At 41.3% G+C, this 22,335-nt stretch overlaps 1 protein-coding gene and 1 long non-coding RNA gene across 2 annotated transcripts in view; both read left to right on the top strand.

The window, feature by feature from the left end:
* Window positions 1–15,284, top strand: part of LOC124287941 (cell wall protein DAN4-like) — an 85,374-nt gene extending 70,090 nt beyond the window's left edge. The window contains exons 6-9 of the transcript XR_006901348.1: window positions 6,331–6,504; window positions 14,077–14,127; window positions 14,330–14,406; window positions 15,115–15,284. The gene's annotated coding sequence lies outside the window, so the exon portion shown is untranslated. The remainder of the gene's footprint in view (window positions 1–6,330; window positions 6,505–14,076; window positions 14,128–14,329; window positions 14,407–15,114) is intronic.
* LOC124287952 lies at window positions 2,767–5,406 on the top strand. Its single transcript, XR_006901349.1, has 4 exons — window positions 2,767–2,804; window positions 4,677–4,711; window positions 4,880–4,914; window positions 5,253–5,406. It is a non-coding gene; the product is annotated as an uncharacterized LOC124287952 (long non-coding RNA).
* Window positions 15,285–22,335: the final 7,051 nt, after the last annotated feature.

Genomic DNA, 22,335 nt, shown 5'->3' with positions numbered 1-22,335 from the left:
TGGGTTATGTGAATCATATCATGTAGGCTTGTTGTCCTGAATGTAACGACGGAAAGCCACACCTCCAGTCCATGTTGCAGCATCGACCGGAGGGAACCTGATGACATTGATGAAATACGCACTGACACAATCAGGAAGCTCAATTAATTCACAAACTCAAAATTACAGTTGCGGAAGTAGGAAGGTTTCGCTACAATAGAAAATTGTTGTCAGCTGTAGATTTGAGGACAGCTACAGTACAGGCTGACTGAGATGGCTTTGTGAACTTGTGATTATTTCCGCCATGCATTATGGTGTTCGGGCTGGAACACGGATCACACAGCACACGTCACACATCACTGACTGATGGTTTTGATAACCACGGAGAATGGGACCTGTTGTGTCATCTGCACCAGCTTTCCCCTTGTGTATTTGAGCGTTGAAAGTGATTCAGTGATATAAAACACAGCCGCTTTGTCAATATCCCCAGAATGATCTTCCCAGTAGCTTGTGACTGTTGCATCTACAGGTTGTATACAGAGCCAGGCACAAGGTGAGTGTTACAACCCTGTGTAGGTTGTATCTCTAGAATGTTGAATGAATGAATGTGGGATGGATGATGGATGGATGGATTGGTCGATGGATGGATGAAATGGGTGGATATTGATGGATGGATTGATGGATGATCTATATTTCCTTTAGTAACTTCAGAGAGTGACATTCATTTGTTACTCTTTTAGCACAGCATATTTACAGAGGCATCATCAAAAGAAACTGAAGTTTCACAAAACTGTATATTTCCCTGATCCTGGTGAGAAATAAGTCACTGTCTATAGATAAAGCATTGACTGCAGGCTTTGAGTCTAGTGATCCACTTGCTATATATTCAGCCTAACTGTCAAGGCTCATTTTCTACAATAACCTGGGTTATACCACCGCCTGGTAATGTCCCAATTTTGACTTAGTCATCTGCACAGTCTTAAATACACATGTACTGTTCCAGGCTTAATGTGTCACATAGATGCTGGTAAGGAATGTTCCTGGCATCAGCTAAAGCTGTACAATATACCAGTTGGTGTTTTATTGTCATCACTCTCTTCATTACACATACACAGGTCTGACTGGAATATTGGGAAAATAAACATATCCCACAGTCTATGTGATACAAGTTTACTGTGGATTCTATCAAATCTGGGTGATCTTGAAGGCATGTTTGCCAATGAGCAGTTTCATGTTCTGTTATCTTGGCCCGTATAGTTTTGTTCCATGCCACCTTGGATGGATACTGGTTTGTTATTAAAAAGTGATCACTTGAAGTCCATAATTCATATTTCTTGGCTATGTTGAGAAGATCATGTGTTACAGACTCACATTTGTAACTAGCTGTTATGTATAGAGAACACATGAAATGAATACCTGTTAAAGGTATGTCTTTGATTATTTCTGCATAACATTTGCCTTCCAAGGAACCAGCTTCATGTTGTCGATGGCAGTTGTCATAGTCCTCAGGCCTAGAGTTTTAATAGATGCAGCAGTCGGAGATCTCTGATGAACTTTTGCACAGTGCATACAAAGTAAAGCTGGATGTTTTCAATGTTTTTCTTCTGTCCGGGACATATTTGACCACAGATCACTAAATGTAGAGGCTCATGGAATTATCACTCTGTGCCATATGTTTACACAACAGTCTGAGCTTGGACCACCAGCTCTCAACCCAATATCTCTAGGGAAGTACAAGTTCTTTCTGGCTTTAGCACAATTTCCTGTGTTCCTTTTGATTCCAAATGATAACCTGTAAAGGAACCTGCATATATTGTGTTCAACTTCATGGTCAGTGTGTTATAACCCAAGCTAAAGAGTGTGCTTTCCACCCTTAAAGACTAAGACACATTGTATGTCTGTCTCCATTGGCAACCATATTGATGGACAGTTTCTTGGACATACCGGTATATAGGCTGATTATCAGTTTGCTGCATTAAGTACATTAATTAGTGAAGGGATTCATGTATGTTTTCATGCTCACATGTTTATTTTCGTGGTCACTTTGTCATAAAGAGTTGACTGAGAGTTGCAAGCACTGTTGGGATTTGAGTAGGTAGGACACCTTATACCTGATTCATGTGTGGCTGCTCGGGTCACCATGACGATCACATCGGGTTTGGCCGCAACCACCTTTACTCATGGTGTGGATGTGGTGTGTGGTGTGTGTAGGTGGTATAGTATCTATGATATACAATATGTAGTTTCATTAATTGGTCTAATTGGTGTGTACCACTGCTGTGGCCTTTGACCTTTTCATATGACCATAAATTGAGTTCAGCTACCAAGCTTTGTTAGTCTATGTTAACAAACATTGAGCAAGTTTATCAGTTGGTGTATCTTAAAGATGGAAACAATGTCATTTTAAAAACAGTGTTGAGTCCTCAGATCTCTGTGAGTGGATATTGTGAGAACGGCTTGACATGCATGACCGAGATAAGATGTTGATGTTTCCATGGTGTAGAGCCCAAGCTTTAAACATCAAGTGCAGGTTGTGTTGTTGGTGCTGTGTTGACCACAGGCATGTTACAATGAGTGCCTGCTTCAGCTGGGCGTACACACAGCAGGCTGATGGGTTCCAGGATGTAGATGTGGACTGACGATTGCCAGGTAGGAGGATGTAGATGTGGACTGAAGATGCGCCAGGTAGGAGGATGTAGATGTGGACTGAAGATTGACAGGTAGCAGGATGTAGATGTGGACTGACGATTGCCAGGTAGCAGGATGTAGATGTGGACTGATGATTGCCAGGTAGCAGGATGTAGATGTGGACTGAAGATTGCCAGGTAGCAGGATGTAGATGTGGACTGAAGATTGACAGGTAGCAGGATGTAGATGTGGACTGAAGATTGCCAGGTAGGAGGATGTAGATGTGGACTGAAGATTGCCAGGTAGCAGGATGTAGATGTGGACTGAAGATTGACAGGTAGCAGGATGTAGATGTGGACTGAAGATTGCCAGGTAGGAGGATGTAGATGTGGACTGAAGATTGCCAGGTAGCAGGATGTAGATGTGGACTGGACGATTGCCAGGTAGGAGGATGTAGATGTGGACTGAAGATTGACAGGTAGGAGGATGTAGATGTGGACTGAAGATGCGACAGGTAGCAGGATGTAGATGTGGACTGAAAGATTGCCAGGTAGCAGGATGTAGATGTGGACTGGCGATGCCAGGTAGGAGGATGTAGATGTGGACTGAAGATTGACAGGTAGGAGGATGTAGATGTGGACTGAAGATCGCCAGGTAGGAGGATGTAGATGTGGACTGAAGATTGACAGGTAGGAGGATGTAGATGTGGACTGAAGATTGCCAGGTAGCAGGATGTAGATGTGGACTGAAGATTGCCAGGTAGCAGGATGTAGATGTGGACTGAAGATTGCCAGGTAGGAGGAGGATGTAGATGTGGACTGAAGATTGACAGCAGGATGTAGATGTGGACTGACTTGATTGACAGGTAGGAGGATGTAGATGTGGACTGAAGATCGCCAGGTAGCAGGATGTAGATGTGGACTGAAGATTGCCAGGTAGCAGGATGTAGATGTGGACTGAAGATTGCCAGGTAGCAGGATGTAGATGTGGACTGAAGATCGCCAGGTAGGAGGATGTAGATGTGGACTGAAGATTGCCAGGTAGCAGGATGTAGATGTGGACTGACGATTGCCAGGTAGGAGGATGTAGATGTGGACTGAAGATTGACAGGTAGCAGGATGTAGATGTGGACTGAAGATTGACAGGTAGCAGGATGTAGATGTGGACTGAAGATTGCCAGGTAGCAGGATGTAGATGTGGACTGACGATTGCCAGGTAGCAGGATGTAGATGTGGACTGAAGATTGCCAGGTAGGAGGATGTAGATGTGGACTGAAGATTGCCACAGGATGTAGATGTGGACTGAAGATGACATGCCCTTAGGTAGCAGGATGTAGATGTGGACTGACAGTGATTGATTGCCAGGTAGCAGGATGTAGATGTGGACTGAAGATACCAGGGTAGTAGGATGGATGTAGATGTGGACTGGACTGAAAGATTGCAGGTAGCAGGATGTAGATGTGGACTGAAGATTGCCAGGTAGCAGGATGTAGATGTGGACTGGAAGATCGCCAGGTAGCAGGATGTAGATGTGGACTGACAAAGATTGCCAGGTAGCAGGATGTAGATGTGGACTGAAGATAGATGCCAGGGACTAGAGGATGTAGATGTGGACTGAAGATTGCCAGGTAGGAGAGGATGTAGATGTGGACTGAAGATTGCCAGGTAGCAGGATGTAGATGTGGACTGACGATTGCCAGGTAGCAGGATGTAGATGTGGACTGAAGATTGCCAGGTAGCAGGATGTAGATGTGGACTGAAGATTGCCAGAGTAGGAGGATGTAGATGTGGACTGAAAGATTGACAGAGTAGCAGGATGTAGATGTGGACTGACGATTGCCAGGTAGCAGGATGTAGATGTGGACTGAAGATTGCCAGGTAGCAGGATGTAGATGTGGACTGAAGATGGCCAGGTAGGAGGATGTAGATGTGGACTGAAGATTGACAGGTAGGAGGATGTAGATGTGGACTGAGAAGGATATGCCATGGAGGGATGTAGATGTGGACTGACTGAAGATTGCCAGGTAGCAGGATGTAGATGTGACTGAAGATTGTGGACTGAAGATACAGGTAGCAGGATGTAGATGTGGACTGAAGATTGACAGGTAGGAGGATGTAGATGGGACTGAAGATTGTGGATGTAGATGGACTGGAAAGATTGACAGGAGTAGGAGGATGTAGATGTGGACTGAAGATTGCCAGGTAGGAGGATGTAGATGTGGACTGAAGATTGGATAGGTAGGAGGATGTAGATGTGGACTGAAGATTGCCAGGTAGCAGGATGTAGATGTGGACTGAAGATTGCCAGGTAGGAGGATGTAGATGTGGACTGAAGATGTGGACTGATAGGATGGAAGATTGATTTGCCAGGTAGGATGTGGACTGAAATTGTAGGAGGATGTACTAAAAGAAAGATGTGGACTGATGTGGACTGAAGATTGACAGGTAGCAGGATGTAGATGTGGACTGACGGTGACAGGGTAGGAGGATGTAGATGTGGACTGAAGATTGCCAGGTAGCAGGATGTAGATGTGGACTGAAGGTATGTAGATGTGGACTGAAAGAAAGGTGCAGGTAGGAGGATGTAGATGTGGACTGAAAGATTGACAGGTAGGAGGATGTAGATGTGGACTGGCCGATTGCCAGGTAGGAGGATGTAGATGTGGACTGAAGATTGCCAGGTAGCAGGATGTATAGATGTGGACTGAAAAGATTGCCAGGTAGGAGGATGTAGATGTGGACTGACGATTGCCAGGTAGGAGGATGTAGATGTGGACTGAAGATTGCCAGGTAGGAGGATGTAGATGTGGACTGAAGATCGCCAGGTAGCAGGATGTAGATGTGGACTGAAGATTGCCAGTCATACTGAGTCCTGATGAGTAGGGACAAGACATTCTGTCTGGAGATTTCAACATACACAATCTGGACAGGTGTAGTGAAATACAGGATATTTTCAGGAGGATTCCACCTTGAAGAAAAAATGGTGTGAGAAACCTTATGTACTACTGACTCTTTTCTTAAAGCAATATGAATAATATAATCAGGTTTTGATTGATTTTGTAGAAATTCATGGGGTTACTGTAGGACTTTTTGAGATAGTAGAACTGAAAGCACTATTGTCATGACATCAGATTGTGAAGTGATCCAGTTTGTACCGTCTTTGGAAACTGCCAGAAAGTTTGAGGAAATGGAGTGATATGAAATAGATCATCAACCAACCTTGTGTGTTTGCAAATTCAAATGTATTATGTGTAACACTATGGCAGTTAATGATTTTTATACTCTCTGGAAACATTATATCTCACTTTTACAAAAGTCATTTGATACATCCTGGAACAAGGCCAGGGAAGGAATAATAGGATTGTGGAGCGTTGGTAAGCAAAGTTGAGGGGATCCTCTTTGTGACAGAGAATGGCTTTGCAGTAGTATTCAGGATATGCTGATCTTTTGCAATAGCGTGTCCCCTACTGTTTTGTCTAAATAAGGTACTGTCACACATCCTCATGTGCTCAAGTTCATGAATATCAGCATAAACAGTTAACAGTTCTGGCAAGTGGTACTTTTCACTTCCTACCCAAGGCACAAAAGCTGCAGCCAAGGGAACAGTGTACATGAAGCTCTAGTCAGACACTGTTGTGTGTAAAATGCCTTCAGTCCAGTTTCCCCAGATTAGGATTCTCTGGCGGTTTGACACAGCAGATGAAGGACTAATTTTTGTTTCCAGACATCATGAGGAAACCATCTTGGAACCCGAACATCTCGCCACCCCAGACTCCCCGCGTGATGTTGCTGTGACCTTTCACCCTCTGTTGCCAGGGCAGACTATGTGTCTGTGTGTCTGGTGGAGGAGGTGAGGACTAAGCGGTGCTTCATGGAGGCACGTGTGAACAAGCCAGAGGTGAGTCAGGATCATCTTCACACCATGGACATAGTGAAGGAAGCAGCAGCACTTTGTTGTAGCTTGGTGTGTTGATGGGTATCAGAGTGAGATTACTTCGTGTATATGTGTGTGTGTGATGGGTATCAGAGTGAGATTACTGACTTGTATATGTCTGTGTGTTGATGGGTATCAGAGTGAGATTACTGACTTGTATATGTCTGTGTGTTGATGGGTATCCGAGTGAGATTACTGACTTGTATATGTCTGTGTGTTGATGGGTATCCGAGTGAGATTACTGACTTGTATATGTCTGTGTGTTGATGGGTATCAGAGTGAGATTACTGACTTATATATGTCTCTGTGTTGATGGGTATCAGAGTGAGATTAAGTTACTTACGTGTATATGTCTTTGTGTTGATGGGTATCAGGAGTGAGATTACTGACTTGTATATGTCTGTGTGTTGATGGGTATCCGAGTGAGATTACTTTTTACGTGTATATGTCTGTGTGTTGATGGGTATCAGAGTGAGATTACTGACTTGTATATGTCTGTGTGTTGATGGGTATCAGAGTGAGATTACTTACGTGTATATGTCTCTGTGTTGATGGGTATCAGAGTGAGATTACTGACTTGTATATGTCTGTGTGTTGATGGGTATCAGAGTGAGATTACTGACTTGTATATGTCTGTGTGTTGATGGGTATCAGAGTGAGATTACTGACTTGTATATGTCTGTGTGTTGATGGGTATCAGAGTGAGATTACTGACTTGTATATGTCTATGTGTTGATGGGTATCTGGAGTGAGATTACTGACTTGTATATGTCTGTGTGTTGATGGGTATCAGAGTGAGATTACTGACTTGTATATGTCTGTGTGTTGATGGGTATCAGAGTGAGATTACTTATGTGTATATGTCTATGTGTTGATGGGTATCAGAGTGAGATTACTGACTTGTATATGTCTCTGTGTTGATGGGTATCAGAGTGAGATTACTTACGTGTATATGTCTCTGTGTTGATGGGTATCAGAGTGAGATTACTGACTTGTATATGTCTGTGTGTTGATGGGTATCAGAGTGAGATTACTGACTTGTATATGTCTGTGTGTTGATGGGTATCAGAGTGAGATTACTGACTTGTATATGTCTGTGTGTTGATGGGTATCAGAGTGAGATTACTTATGTGTATATGTCTATGTGTTGATGGGTATCAGAGTGAGATTACTGGCTTGTATATGTCTGTGTGTTGATGGGTATCAGAGTGAGATTACTGACTTGTATATGTCTGTGTGTTGATGGGTATCAGAGTGAGATTACTGACTTGTATATGTCTGTGTGTTGATGGGTATCAGAGTGAGATTACTTACGTGTATATGTCTGTGTGTTGATGGGTATCAGGTGAGATTACTGACTTGTATATGTCTGTGTGTTGATGGGTATCAGAGTGAGATTACTGACTTGTATATGTCTGTGTGTTGATGGGTATCAGAGTGAGATTACTTATGTGTATATGTCTATGTGTTGATGGGTATCAGAGTGAGATTACTGACTTGTATATGTCTGTGTGTGTGATGGGTATCAGAGTGAGATTACTGACTTGTATATGTCTGTGTGTTGATGGGTATCAGAGTGAGATTACTGACTTGTATATGTCTGTGTGTTGATGGGTATCAGAGTGAGATTACTTACGTGTATATGTCTGTGTGTTGATGGGTATCAAAGAGTGAGATTACTGACTTGTATATGTCTGTGTGTTGATGGGTATCCCGAGTGAGATTACTGACTTGTATATGTCTGTGTGTTGATGGGTATCCGAGTGAGATTACTGACTTGTATATGTCTGTGTGTTGATGGGTATCAGAGTGAGATTACTGACTTGTATATGTCTGTGTGTTGATGGGTATCAGAGTGGATTACTGACTTGTATATGTCTGTGTGTTGATGGGTATCAGAGTGAGATTACTGAATTGTATATGTCTGTGTGTTGATGGGTATCAGAGTGAGATTACTGACTTGTATATGTCTCTGTGTTGATGGGTATCAGAGTGAGATTACTTACGTGTATATATCTGTGTGTTGATGGGTATCAGAGTGAGATTACTGACTTGTGTATGTCTGTGTGTTGATGGGTATCAGAGTGAGATTACTTACGTGTATATCTCTGTGTGTTGATGGGTATCAGAGTGAGATTACTGACTTGTATATGTCTCTGTGTTGATGGGTATCAGAGTGAGATTACTTACGTGTATATATCTGTGTGTTGATGGGTATCAGAGTGAGATTACTGACTTGTGTATGTCTGTGTGTTGATGGGTATCAGAGTGAGATTACTTACGCGGTATATCTCTGTGTGTTGATGGGTATCCGAGTGAGATTACTGACTTGTATATGTCTGTGTGTTGATGGGTATCCGAGTGAGATTACTTACGTGTATATGTCTGTGTGTTGATGGGTATCAGAGTGAGATTACTGACTTGTATATGTCTCTGCGTTGATGGGTATCAGAGTGAGATTACTGACTTGTATATGTCTGTGTGTTGATGGGTATCAGAGTGAGATTACTGACTTGTATATGTCTGTGTGTTGATGGGTATCAGAGTGAAATTACTTACGTGTATATGTTTGTGTGTTGATGGGTATCAGAGTGAGATTACTTACGTATATATGTCTCTGTGTTGATGGGTATCAGAGTGAGATTACTGACTTGTATATGTCTGTGTGTTGATGGGTATCAGAGTGGAGATTACTTACGTGTATATGTCTGTGTGTTGATGGGTATCAGAGTGAGATTACTTACTTGTATATGTCTTTGTGTTGATGGGTATCAGAGTGAGATTACTGACTTGTATATGTCTGTGTGTTGATGGGTATCAGAGTGAGATTACTGACTTGTATATGTCTGTGTGTTGATGGGTATCAGAGTGAGATTACTTACTTGTATATGTCTGTGTGTTGATGGGTATCAGAGTGAGGATTACTGACTTGTATATGTCTGTGTGTTGATGGGTATCAGAGTGAGATTACTGGACTTGTATATGTCTGTGTGTTGATGGGTATCAGAGTGAGATTACTGACTTGTATATGTCTGTGTGTTGATGGGTATCAGAGTGAGATTACTGACTTAGTATATGTCTGTGTGTTGATGGGTATCAGAGTGGAGATTACTGGACTTGTATATGTCTGTGTGTTGATGGGTATCAGAGTGAGATTACTGACTTGTATATGTCTGTGTGTTGATGGGTATCAGAGTGAGATTACTGACTTGTGTATATGTCTGTGTGTTGATGGGTATCAGAGTGAGATTACTGACTTGTATATGTCTGTGTGTTGATGGGTATCCGAGTGAGATTACTGACTTGTATATGTCTGTGTGTTGATGGGTATCCAGTGAGGTTACTGACTTGTATATGTCTGTGTGTTGATGGGTATCAGATGTGAGATTACTGACTTGTATATGTCTGTGTGTTGATGGGTATCAGAGTGAGATTACTGACTTGTATATGTCTGTGTGTTGATGGGTATCAGAGTGAGATTACTTATGTGTATATGTCTGTGTGTTGATGGGTATCAGAGTGAGATTACTGACTTGTATATGTCTGTGTGTTGATGGGTATCCGAGTGAGATTACTGACTTGTATATGTCTGTGTGTTGATGGGTATCAGAGTGAGATTACTGACTTGTATATGTCTTTGTGTTGATGGGTATCAGAGTGAGATTACTGACTTGTATATGTCTCTGTGTTGATGGGTATCAGAGTGAGATTACTTACGTGTATATATCTGTGTGTTGATGGGTATCAGAGTGAGATTACTGACTTGTGTATGTCTGTGTGTTGATGGGTATCAGAGTGAGATTACTTACGTGTATATCTCTGTGTGTTGATGGGTATTCGAGTGGAGATTACTGACTTGTATATGTCTGTGTGTTGATGGGTATCCGAGTGAGATTACTACGTGTATATGTCTGTGTGTTGATGGGTATCAGAGTGAGATTACTGACTTGTATATGTCTGTGTGTTGATGGGTATCAGAGTGAGATTACTGACTTGTATATGTCTGTGTGTTGATGGGTATCAGAGTGAGATTACTGACTTGTATATGTCTGTGTGTTGATGGGTATCAGAGTGAAATTACTTACGTGTATATGTTTGTGTGTTGATGGGTATCAGAGTGAGATTACTTACGTATATATATGTCTCTGTGTTGATGGGTATCAGAGTGAGATTACTGACTTGTATATGTCTGTGTGTTGATGGGTATCAGAGTGAGATTACTTACGTGTATATGTCTGTGTGTTGATGGGTATCAGAGTGAGATTACTTACTTGTATATGTCTTTGTGTTGATGGGTATCAGAGTGAGATTACTGACTTGTATATGTCTGTGTGTTGATGGGTATCAGAGTGAGATTACTGACTTGTATATGTCTGTGTGTTGATGGGTATCAGAGTGAGATTACTGACTTGTATATGTCTCTGTGTTGATGGGTATCAGAGTGGGATTACTGACTTGTATATGTCTGTGTGTTGATGGGTATCAGAGTGAGATTACTGACTTGTATATGTCTCTGTGTTGATGGGTATCTGAGTGAGATTACTGACTTGTATATGTCTGTGTGTTGATGGGTATCAGAGTGAGATTACTTATGTGTATATGTCTATGTGTTGATGGGTATCAGAGTGAGATTACTGACTTGTATATGTCTGTGTGTTGATGGGTATCAGAGTGAGATTACTTACGTGTATATGTCTGTGTGTTGATGGGTATCAGAGTGAGATTACTGACTTGTATATGTCTGTGTGTTGATGGGTATCAGAGTGAGATTACTTACTTGTATATGTCTGTGTGTTGATGGGTATCAGAGTGAGATTACTGACTTGTATATGTCTGTGTGTTGATGGGTATCAGAGTGAGATTACTGACGTGTATATGTCTGTGTGTTGATGGGTATCAGAGTGAGATTACTGACTTGTATATGTCTGTGTGTTGATGGGTATCAGAGTGAGATTACTTTGCATTAGTACGGTATATCTCTGTGTGTTGATGGGTATCCGAGTGGAGATTACTGACTTGTATATGTCTGTGTGTTGATGGGTATCCGAGTGAGATTACTTACGTCTATATCTCTGTGTGTTGATGGGTATCAGAGTGAGATTACTGACTTGTATATGTCTCTGCGTTGATGGGTATCAGAGTGAGATTACTGACTTGTATATGTCTGTGTGTTGATGGGTATCAGAGTGAGATTACTGACTTGTATATGTCTGTGTGTTGATGGGTATCAGAGTGAAATTACTTACGTGTATATCTCTGTGTGTTGATGGGTATTCGAGTGAGATTACTGACTTGTATATGTCTTTGTGTTGATGGGTATCAGAGTGAGATTACTGACTTGTATATGTCTCTGTGTTGATGGGTATCAGAGTGAGATTACTTTCACGTGTATATATCTGTGTGTTGATGGGTATCAGAGTGAGATTACTGACTTGTGTATGTCTGTGTGTTGATGGGTATCAGAGTGAAGATTACTTACGTGTATATCTCTGTGTGTTGATGGGTATTCGAGTGAGATTACTGACTTGTATATGTCTGTGTGTTGATGGGTGTCCGAGTGAGATTACTTACGTGTATATGTCTGTGTGTTGATGGGTATCAGAGTGAGATTACTGACTTGTATATGTCTCTGTGTTGATGGGTATCAGAGTGAGATTACTGACTTGTATATGTCTGTGTGTTGATGGGTATCAGAGTGAGATTACTGACTTGTATATGTCTGTGTGTTGATGGGTATCCGAGTGAGATTACTTTACGTGTATATCTCTGTGTGTTGATGGGTATCAGAGTGAGATTACTGACTTGTATATGTCTGTGTGTTGATGGGTATCAGAGTGAAATTACTTACGTGTATATGTTTGTGTGTTGATGGGTATCAGAGTGAGATTACTTTACGTATATATGTCTCTGTGTTGATGGGTATCAGAGTGGGATTACTGACTTGTATATGTCTGTGTGTTGATGGGTATCAGAGTGAGATTACTTACGTGTATATGTCTGTGTGTTGATGGGTATCAGAGTGAGATTACTTACTTGTATATGTCTTTGTGTTGATGGGTATCAGAGTGGAGATTACTGACTTGTATATGTCTGTGTGTTGATGGGTATCAGAGTGAGATTACTTACGTGTATATGTCTGTGTGTTGATGGGTATAAGAGTGAGATTACTGACTTGTATATGTCTGTGTGTTGATGGGTATCAGAGTGAGATTACTGACTTGTATATGTCTGTGTGTTGATGGGTATCTGAGTGAGATTACTGACTTGTATATGTCTGTGTGTTGATGGGTATCAGAGTGAGATTACTTATGTGTATATGTCTATGTGTTGATGGGTATCAGAGTGAGATTACTGACTTGTATATGTCTGTGTGTTGATGGGTATCAGAGTGAGATTACTGACTTGTATATGTCTGTGTGTGTTGATGGGTATCAGAGTGAGATTACTGACTTGTATATGTCTGTGTGTTGATGGGTATCAGAGTGAGATTACTGACTTGTATATGTCTGTGTGTTGATGGGTATCAGAGTGAGATTACTGACTTGTATATGTCTGTGTGTTGATGGGTATCAGAGTGAGATTACTGACGTGTATATGTCTGTGTGTTGATGGGTATCAGAGTGAGATTACTGACTTGTATATGTCTGTGTGTTGATGGGTATCAGAGTGAGATTACTGACTTGTATATGTCTGTGTGTTGATGGGTATCAGAGTGAGAGTACTGACTTGTATATGTCTGTGTGTTGATGGGTATCAGAGTGAGATTACTGACTTGTATATGTCTGTGTGTTGATGGGTATCAGAGTGAGATTACTGACTTGTATATGTCTGTGTGTTGATGGGTATCAGAGTGAGATTACTGACTTGTATATGTCTGTGTTGATGGGTATCAGAGTGAGATTACTGACTTGTATATGTCTGTGTGTTGATGGGTATCAGAGTGAGATTACTGACTTGTATATGTCTGTGTGTTGATGGGTATCAGAGTGAGATTACTGACTTGTATATGTCTGTGTGTTGATGGCATCAGAGTGAGATTACTGACTTGTATATGTCTGTGTGTTGATGGGTATCAGAGTTAGAGATTACTGACTTGTATATGTCTGTGTGTTGATGGGTATCAGAGTGAGATTACTGACTTGTATATGTCTGTGTGTTGATGGGTATCCGAGTGAGATTACTGACTTGTATATGTCTGTGTGTTGATGGGTATCCGAGTGAGATTACTGACTTGTATATGTCTGTGTGTTGATGGGTATCAGAGTGAGATTACTGACTTGTATATGTCTGTGTGTTGATGGGTATCAGAGTGAGATTACTGACTTGTGTATGTCTGTGTGTTGATGGGTATCAGAGGAGATTACTTCACGCAGTATATCTCTGTGTGTTGATGGGTATCCGAAAGGAGATTACTGACTTGTATATGTCTGTGTGTTGATGGAATTTCCTTGATATTTCTTCTGTAGTATTTGTTACAGGAAATTATTTTCATGAGAGTACAATATGGCTTAAGGAGACACTAATTCTCCCTTTCAGAATCACAAAAGGTTTGCTGATGTTCCTTGCAACAAGACATACAGAGTTTGGGTATGTATAACTTGTGTCATAAGAACGTCTACCAACGCCATCACTTTTCGCCTTCCTCATGTATTAAGTTCATGCTGTAAAATAACTGAAATAACGTTGTTAACAACAAGATGATCAAGTTTTCAAGATGAACTATGTGATGATTGTGAATCATGTCATGATGTATATATGTATTATTTGTTGTGTATTGTTGTGTTTTCAGATTCGTCCATTCACTTCAGCTAAGAAAAGTTTGGATGGCTGGATCAAGGCTCCAGATCCTTTCACCATGCCCCTGCTGTGAGTCAGGCTTGTACAGCCGGGTCACACAATCTTCCCATGTCTAGGAACACTAAATGTTGGTTGCTGTAACAGATACCCAGTCACTAGATCATGCTCATGATAAAACCAACTACTGAACACTAAAATCTAACTCTAATGAACCCTGAAGGTCTCTTTCAGTACCAACCATCACAGCACTAACCAACACTTCCTGTTGCTAAATACTAGATCCTTATGTGTTAGTAGCTAGATACAGTATCCTCTCAATACTAGATTCTTATGTGTTAGTAGCTAGATACAGTATCCTCTCCGAAACCTGGGTGCCAACTACTGTCAACATAACGTTAGGGGACTACCATTACCCATACATTTTGTTATATTGCTTGTACAATTTTTGTCTGGTTGTTCTGATATCCTGGGACCATGAGATATCTAAGTGCTAATTGCCTTGTCTGAAGCTGAGGGCTTGGTATCAGCATAACTATTGACATTGTCATCAAGTTCATCACTTTAGTCGTGTTGAATTAGTTATTAATGTCCAATATGTTTTGCTGGTTTTCTAAGATCCAGCTACCTTGTGTATAACTTTTACTTTAAACTTTTTTCAATCTATGTGGAATGTTGCAAGTATGCCCCAGACTGGTGACATTTAGAACCTTCCAGGCTATAATTGTTCGGTTTACTTCAGTCATAGCAGTTGTAAAATCGGGCGCTTTATATTTGCAGCACTACCTGTCTCATCACTTCCACGGCGGCCATCGCGAGACTGTGGAGACACAACCATCACCTGACATCATTCCAGTCATCGCCATATGTACCCTTGTCCTGTGTCTCACAATGGCATCTCTCGTCTTCATGTGGCTAACGTAGAGCAGGTGAGTTGCCCGGATTATCTTGATAAGCTTGAATCATTTGAATGTTGGTTGCCCGGATTATCACACACATAGACCACTCCTGGCAAAACCATGTAAGCTTCAATCTTTTGAATGTTGGTTGCCGGATTATCACACATATAGACCACTCCTGGCAAACCTTGTAAGCTTGAATCATTTGAATGTTGGTTGCCCGGATTATCACACACATAGACCACTCCTGGCAAACCTTGTAAGCTTGAATCTTTGAATGTTGGTTGCCCGGATTATCACACATACATAGACCACCTCCTGGCAAACCATGTAAGCTTGAATCTTTTGAATGTTGGTTGCCCGGATTATCACACACATAGACCACTCCTGGCAAACCTTGTAAGCTTGAATCTTGTGAATGTTGGTTCCCTGGATTATCACACACATAGACCACTCCTGGCAAACCTTGTAAGCTTGAATCTTTGAATGTTGGTTGCCCGGATTATCACACACATAGACCACTCCTGGCAAACCTTGTAAGTTTGAATCATTTGAATGTTGGTTCCCTGGATTATCACACATGTACACCACTCCCCAGTAAACCTTGTAAGCTTTGATTCTTTTTGAATGTTGGTTCCCTGGATTATCACACATGTACACCAATCCCAGTAAACCTTGAAAGCTTGAATCTTTGAATGTTGGTTCCCTGGATTATCACACATGTACACCACTCCCAGTAAACCTTGTGTTTGATTCTTTTGAATGTTGGTTCCCTGGATTATCACACATGTACACCAATTCCCAGTAAACCTTGAAAGCTTGAATCTTTGAATGTTGGTTCCCTGGATTATCACACATGTACACCACTCCCAGTAAACCTTGAAAGCTTGAATCTTTTGAATGTTGGTTCCCTGGATTATCACACATGTACACCAATCCCAGTAAACCTTGTAAAGCTTGATTCTTTTGAATGTTGGTTCCCTGGATTATCACACATGTACACCACTTCCAGTAAACCTTGAAAGCTTGAATCTTTGAATGTTGGTTCCCTGGATTATCACACATGTACACCAATCCCCAGTAAACCTTGAAAGCTTTGAATCTTTTGAATGTTGGTTCCCTGGATTATCACACATGTACACCACTCCAAGTAAACCTTGTAAGCTTGAATCTTTTGAATGTTGGTTCCCTGGATTATCACACATGTACACCACTCCAAGTAAACCTTGAAAGCTTGATTCTTTTGAATGTTGGTTCCCTGGATTATTATTGTCTCACTGTGTTCCTATCTCCATATGTGTCTCTCTTGTCTCACTGTGTTCCTATCTCCATATGTGTCTTTGTCTTGTCTCACTGTGTTCCCTATCTCCTATGTGTGTGTGTGTGTGTGTCTGTCTGTGTGTCTGTCTCTTCATGTTTCTCTCTTTGGATCTCTTTGTCGCTGTGTGTGTCTCTCTTCATGTTTCTCTCTATGGATCTCTGTCGCTGTGTGTGTCTCTCTTCATGTTTCTCTCTATGGATCTCTGTCGCTGTGTGTGTCTCTCTGCATGTTTCTCTCTATGGATCTCTGTCACTGTGTGTGTCTCTCTTCATGTTTCTCTCTATGGATCTCTGTCGCTGTGTGTGTCTCTCTTCATGTTTCTCTCTATGGATCTCTGTCTCTATGCTGTGTGTGTGTCTCTTCATGTTTCTCTCTATGGATCTCTGTAGTTGTGTGTGTCTCTCTTCATGTTTCTCTCCTATGGATCTCTGTCACTGTGTGTTTCTCTCTTCATGTTTCTCTCTATGGATCTCTGTCTGTGTGTGTCTCTCTGTTTCTCATGTTTCTCTCTATGGATCTCTGTCACTGTGTGTGTCCCTCTTCATGTTTCTCTCTATGGATCTCTGTCTGTGTGTGTCTCTCTTCATGTTTCTCTCTATGGATCTCTGTCGCTGTGTGTGTCTCTCTTCATGTTTCTCTCTATGGATCTCTGTCTGTGTGTGTCTCTCTTCATGTTTCTCTCTATGGATCTCTGTCACTGTGTGTGTCTCTCTTGTTTCTCTCTATTCCTCTGTCACTGTGTGTGTCTCTCTTCATGTTTCTCTCTATGGATCTCTGTCTCTCTTCATGTTGTGTGTGTCTCTCTTCATGTTTCTCTCTATGGATCTCTGTCACTGTGTGTGTCTCTTCATGTTTCATGTCTTCTCTCTTCATGTTTCTCTCTATGATCTCTGTCATGTTTGTGTGTGTGTCTCTCTCATGTTTCTCTCTATCTCTGTCGCTGGATCTCTGTCTCTATGTGTGTGTGTCTCTTCATGTTTCTCTCTATGGATCTCTGTCACTGTGTGTGTCTCTCTTCATGTTTCTCTCTATGGATCTCTGTCGCTGTGTGTGTCTCTCTTCATGTTTCTCTCTATGAATCTCTGTCGCTGTGTGTGTCTCTCTTCATGTTTCTCTCTATGGATCTCTGTCGCTGTGTGTGTCTCTCTTCATGTTTCTCTCTATGGATCTCTGTCGCTGTGTGTGTCTCTCTTCATGTTTCTCTCTATGGATCTCTGTCACTGTGTGTGTCTCTCTTCATGTTTCTCTCTATGAATCTCTGTCGCTGTGTGTGTCTCTCTTCATGTTTCTCTCTATGGATCTCTGTCGCTGTGTGTGTCTCTTCATGTTTCTCTCTATGAATCTCTGTGTGCTGTGTGTGTCTCTCTTCATGTTTCTCTCTATGGATCTCTGTCACTGTGTGTGTCTCTCTTCATGTTTCTCTCTATGGATCTCTGTCGCTGTGTGTGTCTCTCTTCATGTTTCTCTCTATGGATCTCTGTCACTGTGTGTGTCTCTCTTCATGTGGATCTCTGTCTCCCTATGTCTCTCTGGATCATGTGTCTCTGTGTGTGTGTCTCTTCATGTTTCTCTCTATGGATCTCTGTCGCTGTGTGTGTCTCTCTTCATGTTTCTCTCTATGGATCTCTGTCACTGTGTGTGTCTCTCTTCATGTTTCTGTCGCTCTCTTCATGGATCTCTGTGTGTGTGTGTCTCTCTTCATGTTTCTCTCTATGGATCTCTGTGGCTGTGTGTGTCTCTCTCATGTTTCTCTCTATGGATCTCTGTCGCTGTGTGTGTCTCTCTTCATGTTTCTCTCTATGGATCTCTGTCGCTGTGTGTGTCTCTCTCTCATGTTTCTCTCTATGGATCTCTGTCTCTGTGTGTGTGTGTCATGTTTCTCTATGAATCTCTGTCATGTGTGTGTCTCTCTCTCTCTATGGATCTCTGTGTGTCTCTTCATGTTCTCTCTCTATGGATCTCTGTGTGTGTGTGTCTCTCTTCATGTTTCTCTCTATGGATCTCTGTCTGTGTGTGTCTCTTTTTCATGTTTCTCTCTATAGATCTGTCACTGTGTCTCTCTTCATGTTTCTCTCTATGGATCTCTGTCACTGTGTGTGTGTGTCTCTCTTCATGTTTCTATCTATGGACCTCTGTCACTGTGTGTGTGTCTCTTCATGTTTCTCTCTATGGATCTCTGTCTCTGCTGTGTGTGTCTCTCTTCATGTTTCTCTCTCCTATGGATCTCTGTCACTGTGTGTGTCTCTCTGCATGTTTCTATCTATGGATCTCTGTCGCTGTGTGTGTCTCTCTTTCATGTTTCTCTCTATGAATCTCTGTCATGAATCTGTGTGTGTGTGTCTCTCTTCATGTTTCTCTCTATGGATCTCTGTCGCTGTGTGTGTCTCTCTCTTCATGTTTCTCTCTATGAATCTCTGTCACTGTGTGTGTCTCTCTGCATGTTTCTCTCTATGGATCTCTGTCACTGTGTGTGTCTCTCTGCATGTTTCTCCCTATGGATCTCTGTCGCTGTGTGTGTCTCTCTTCATGTTTCTCTCTATGGATCTCTGTCGCTGTGTGTGTCTCTCTTCATGTTTCTCTCTATGGATCTCTGTCGCTGTGTGTGTCTCTCTTCATGTTTCTCTCTATGAATCTCTGTCGCTGTGTGTGCCTCTCTTCATATTCGTCTCTCTATGGATCTGTCGCTGTGTGTGTCTCTCTTCATGTTAATCTCTCTATTGGTCTCTATCACTGTGTGTTTGTCTCGATCTGTGTCTCTTTCTCTAAGTGTCTCTTTTACCATTTGTTGCAATCTTAATGTCTGTCTCTCTCTCCATGATGTCCATTTCAATTATCTCTAAGTGTGGACAAATTCCTGTCCCCCAAGAATCAGGACTTCACAAAAAGAAAACTTTTGGAACCCAAAACCTTTGATCAGCCCGGACTAAGGGTACTACATACCATCAGTTGGTTGTAGCCACTTACAGCATCATAACAGTGTAACAATCTACACAGAAATGTTGCTTTATGCAATAAACAAAAAGTTGTCGTCCTTTAAGTTGTATGCTTTATTATTGTTCAAACCTTTATGTGTTGATGTGTTCATGTGTTGGTATCTTCATCTGTTCATACCTTCATGTGTTGATGTCTTCATGTCTTCATCTGTTCATATCTTCATGTGTTGATACTTTCATCTGTTGATGTTTTCATGTGTTGGTATCTTCATCTGTTGATATCTTCATCTGTTGATATCTCCATGTGTTGATGTGTTGGTATCTTCATCTGTTGATATCTTCATGTGTTGGTATCTTCATCTGTTCATATCTTCATGTGTTGATACTTTCATCTGTTGATGTTTTCATGTGTTGGTATCTTCATCTGTTGATATCTCCATGTGTTGATATCTTGATGTGTTGGTATCTTCATCTGTTGATATCTCCATGTGTTGATATCTTCATGTGTTGGTATCTTCATCTGTTGGTATCTTCATGTGTTGATATCTTCATCTGTTGATCTTTTCTGTTGGTATCTTCATCTGTTGATTCTCTGTGTTGATATCGTGATGTGTTGGTATCTGTCTGTTGATATCTTCATGTGTTGATATCTTCATCTGTTGGTATCTTCATCTGTTATCTTCATGTGTGTTGATATCTTCATATGTTGATTCTTCATGTGTTGATATCTTGATGTGTTGGTATCTTCATGTGTTGATATCTCCATGTGTTGATATCTTGATGTGTTGGTATCTTCATCTGTTGATGTTTTCATGTGTTGGTATCTTGATGTGTTGGTATCTTCATCTGTTGATGTTTTCATCTGTTGGTATCTTGATGTGTTGGTATCTTCATCTGTTGATGTTTTCATCTGTTGATGTTTTCATGTGTTGGTATCTTCATGTGTTGGTATCTTCATCTGTTGATGTTTTCATGTGTTGGTATCTTCATGTGTTCGTGTATCTTTATCTGTTGATGTTTTCATGTGTTGGTATCTTCATCTGTTGATATCTTCATGTGTTGATATCTTCATGTGTTGATATATCCATGTGTTGATATCTTCATGTGTTGGTATCTTCATCTGTTGATATCTTCATCTGTTGATATCTTCATGTGTTGGTATCTTCATCTGTTGATATCTTCATGTGTTGATATCTTCATGTGTTGGTATCTTCATCTGTTGATATCTTCATCTGTTGATATCTTCATGTGTTGATATCTTCATGTGTTGATATCTTCATCTGTTGATATCTTCATGTGTTGATATATTCATGTGTTGATATCTTCATGTGTTGGTATCTTGATGTGTTGGTTTCTTCATGTGTTGATATCTTCATGTGTTGATATCTTCATGTGTTGGTATCTTCATGTGTTGGTATCTTCATCTGTTGATATCTTCATCTGTTGATATCTTCATGTGTTGGTATCTTCATCTGTTGATATATTCATCTGTTGATATCTTCATGTGTTGGTATCTTCATGTGTTGGTATCTTCATGTGTTGGTATCTTCACCTGTTGATATCTTCATCTGTTAATATCTTCATGTGTTGATATCTTCATCTGTTGATATCTTCATGTGTTGATATCTTCATCTGTTCATATCTTCATCTGTTGGTATCTTCATCTGTTGATATCTTCATCTGTTCATATCTTCATCTGTTCATATCTTGATGTGTTGATATCTCCATGTGTTGATATCTTCATGTGTTGGCATCTTTATGCTGTCCATATTTCCTTTCATGAAATCAATTGATCTTCTGTGTAGCTTTGTAATGATAGATAGGTATCTAAATTAAATGATTTTCTGACCTATTCCTGCCTTGTAATAAATCTAATGAAGATCTCTGTGGAATGAGATGAAGAGTTTAAGGGGGCCAATTGCCTGAGCAGTTGATGAGAGACTTCTTGTTTTGCAGGTTGTAACCGTGTGTTTCCCATCTACTACCCTGAGAGTCCTGAATACACGCAGGCTGTCACCGAGCACATACACATCCTGGACACCAAGTACGGTTTCAACATCCAGTCTTATGACGACCAGAGGGAGGAGCTTTATCAAGATAAGTTCAGCTGGATCAATGACAGACTGAAGACAAGTGTTGTGTTGATCTACTATTCCCAGAGTCTGATGGAGATGATAGGAGAGGGTGATACTTTGGATGACCACAGCCCATATGGGGATGTTGCTCGCTACGCCCTACACAGGCTGAACATGCTCAACCTGGCCGGTCAGTCCATCGTCTCTGTACCAGTTACGTTCGATGATCCCGAGAGATACCAGGTCAAGAACATCATTGGTCTGATTGAAGAAGAAGCCAGTGGGAATCTGTGCCTCAACCACTTTGATACTCTTGTCTACAGACTGACTGGTGGAGAAATGCAAAACTTGAGTCTGCCAAGTGAGGAAGAAACTCACGATCTCTGCATGTACATTCATCAGCTCTATGGTCGAGTGTACACAGGAGAGTTCCATGAAGCAGAGCCAATGATCTCATCATCACTTTGCAACAACATGACTTCACAAGACTTTGGTAGTACAGACAGTTGCCATGGAAGCATGGTGCCATGTTCCAATGAATGCCATTGCCATGGTTACATGTTCACCAATCCTCGCCATCAGAACTTTAGTGACCAAACACAGTTATCTCCCCTAATGGGGTGCAATGCCAATACAACCTCAAGTGGATATGATTCGGGATCAGTGGCACCATTCCACAGTGGTGCCTGCTGCCAAAACAGGTGTTACAATAACCCTCCAGGTCACAAGCATCGTGGGGATCAGAAATGTTGTCATGACCAGCCCTCTGACTT

This window comes from Haliotis rubra, unplaced genomic scaffold, assembly GCF_003918875.1.
Source record: "Haliotis rubra isolate DU_JTF1 unplaced genomic scaffold, ASM391887v1 Scf111, whole genome shotgun sequence".
NCBI classification, from domain to species: domain Eukaryota; kingdom Metazoa; phylum Mollusca; class Gastropoda; order Lepetellida; family Haliotidae; genus Haliotis; species Haliotis rubra.
This window is presented reverse-complemented; position numbering and strand designations above follow the sequence as displayed.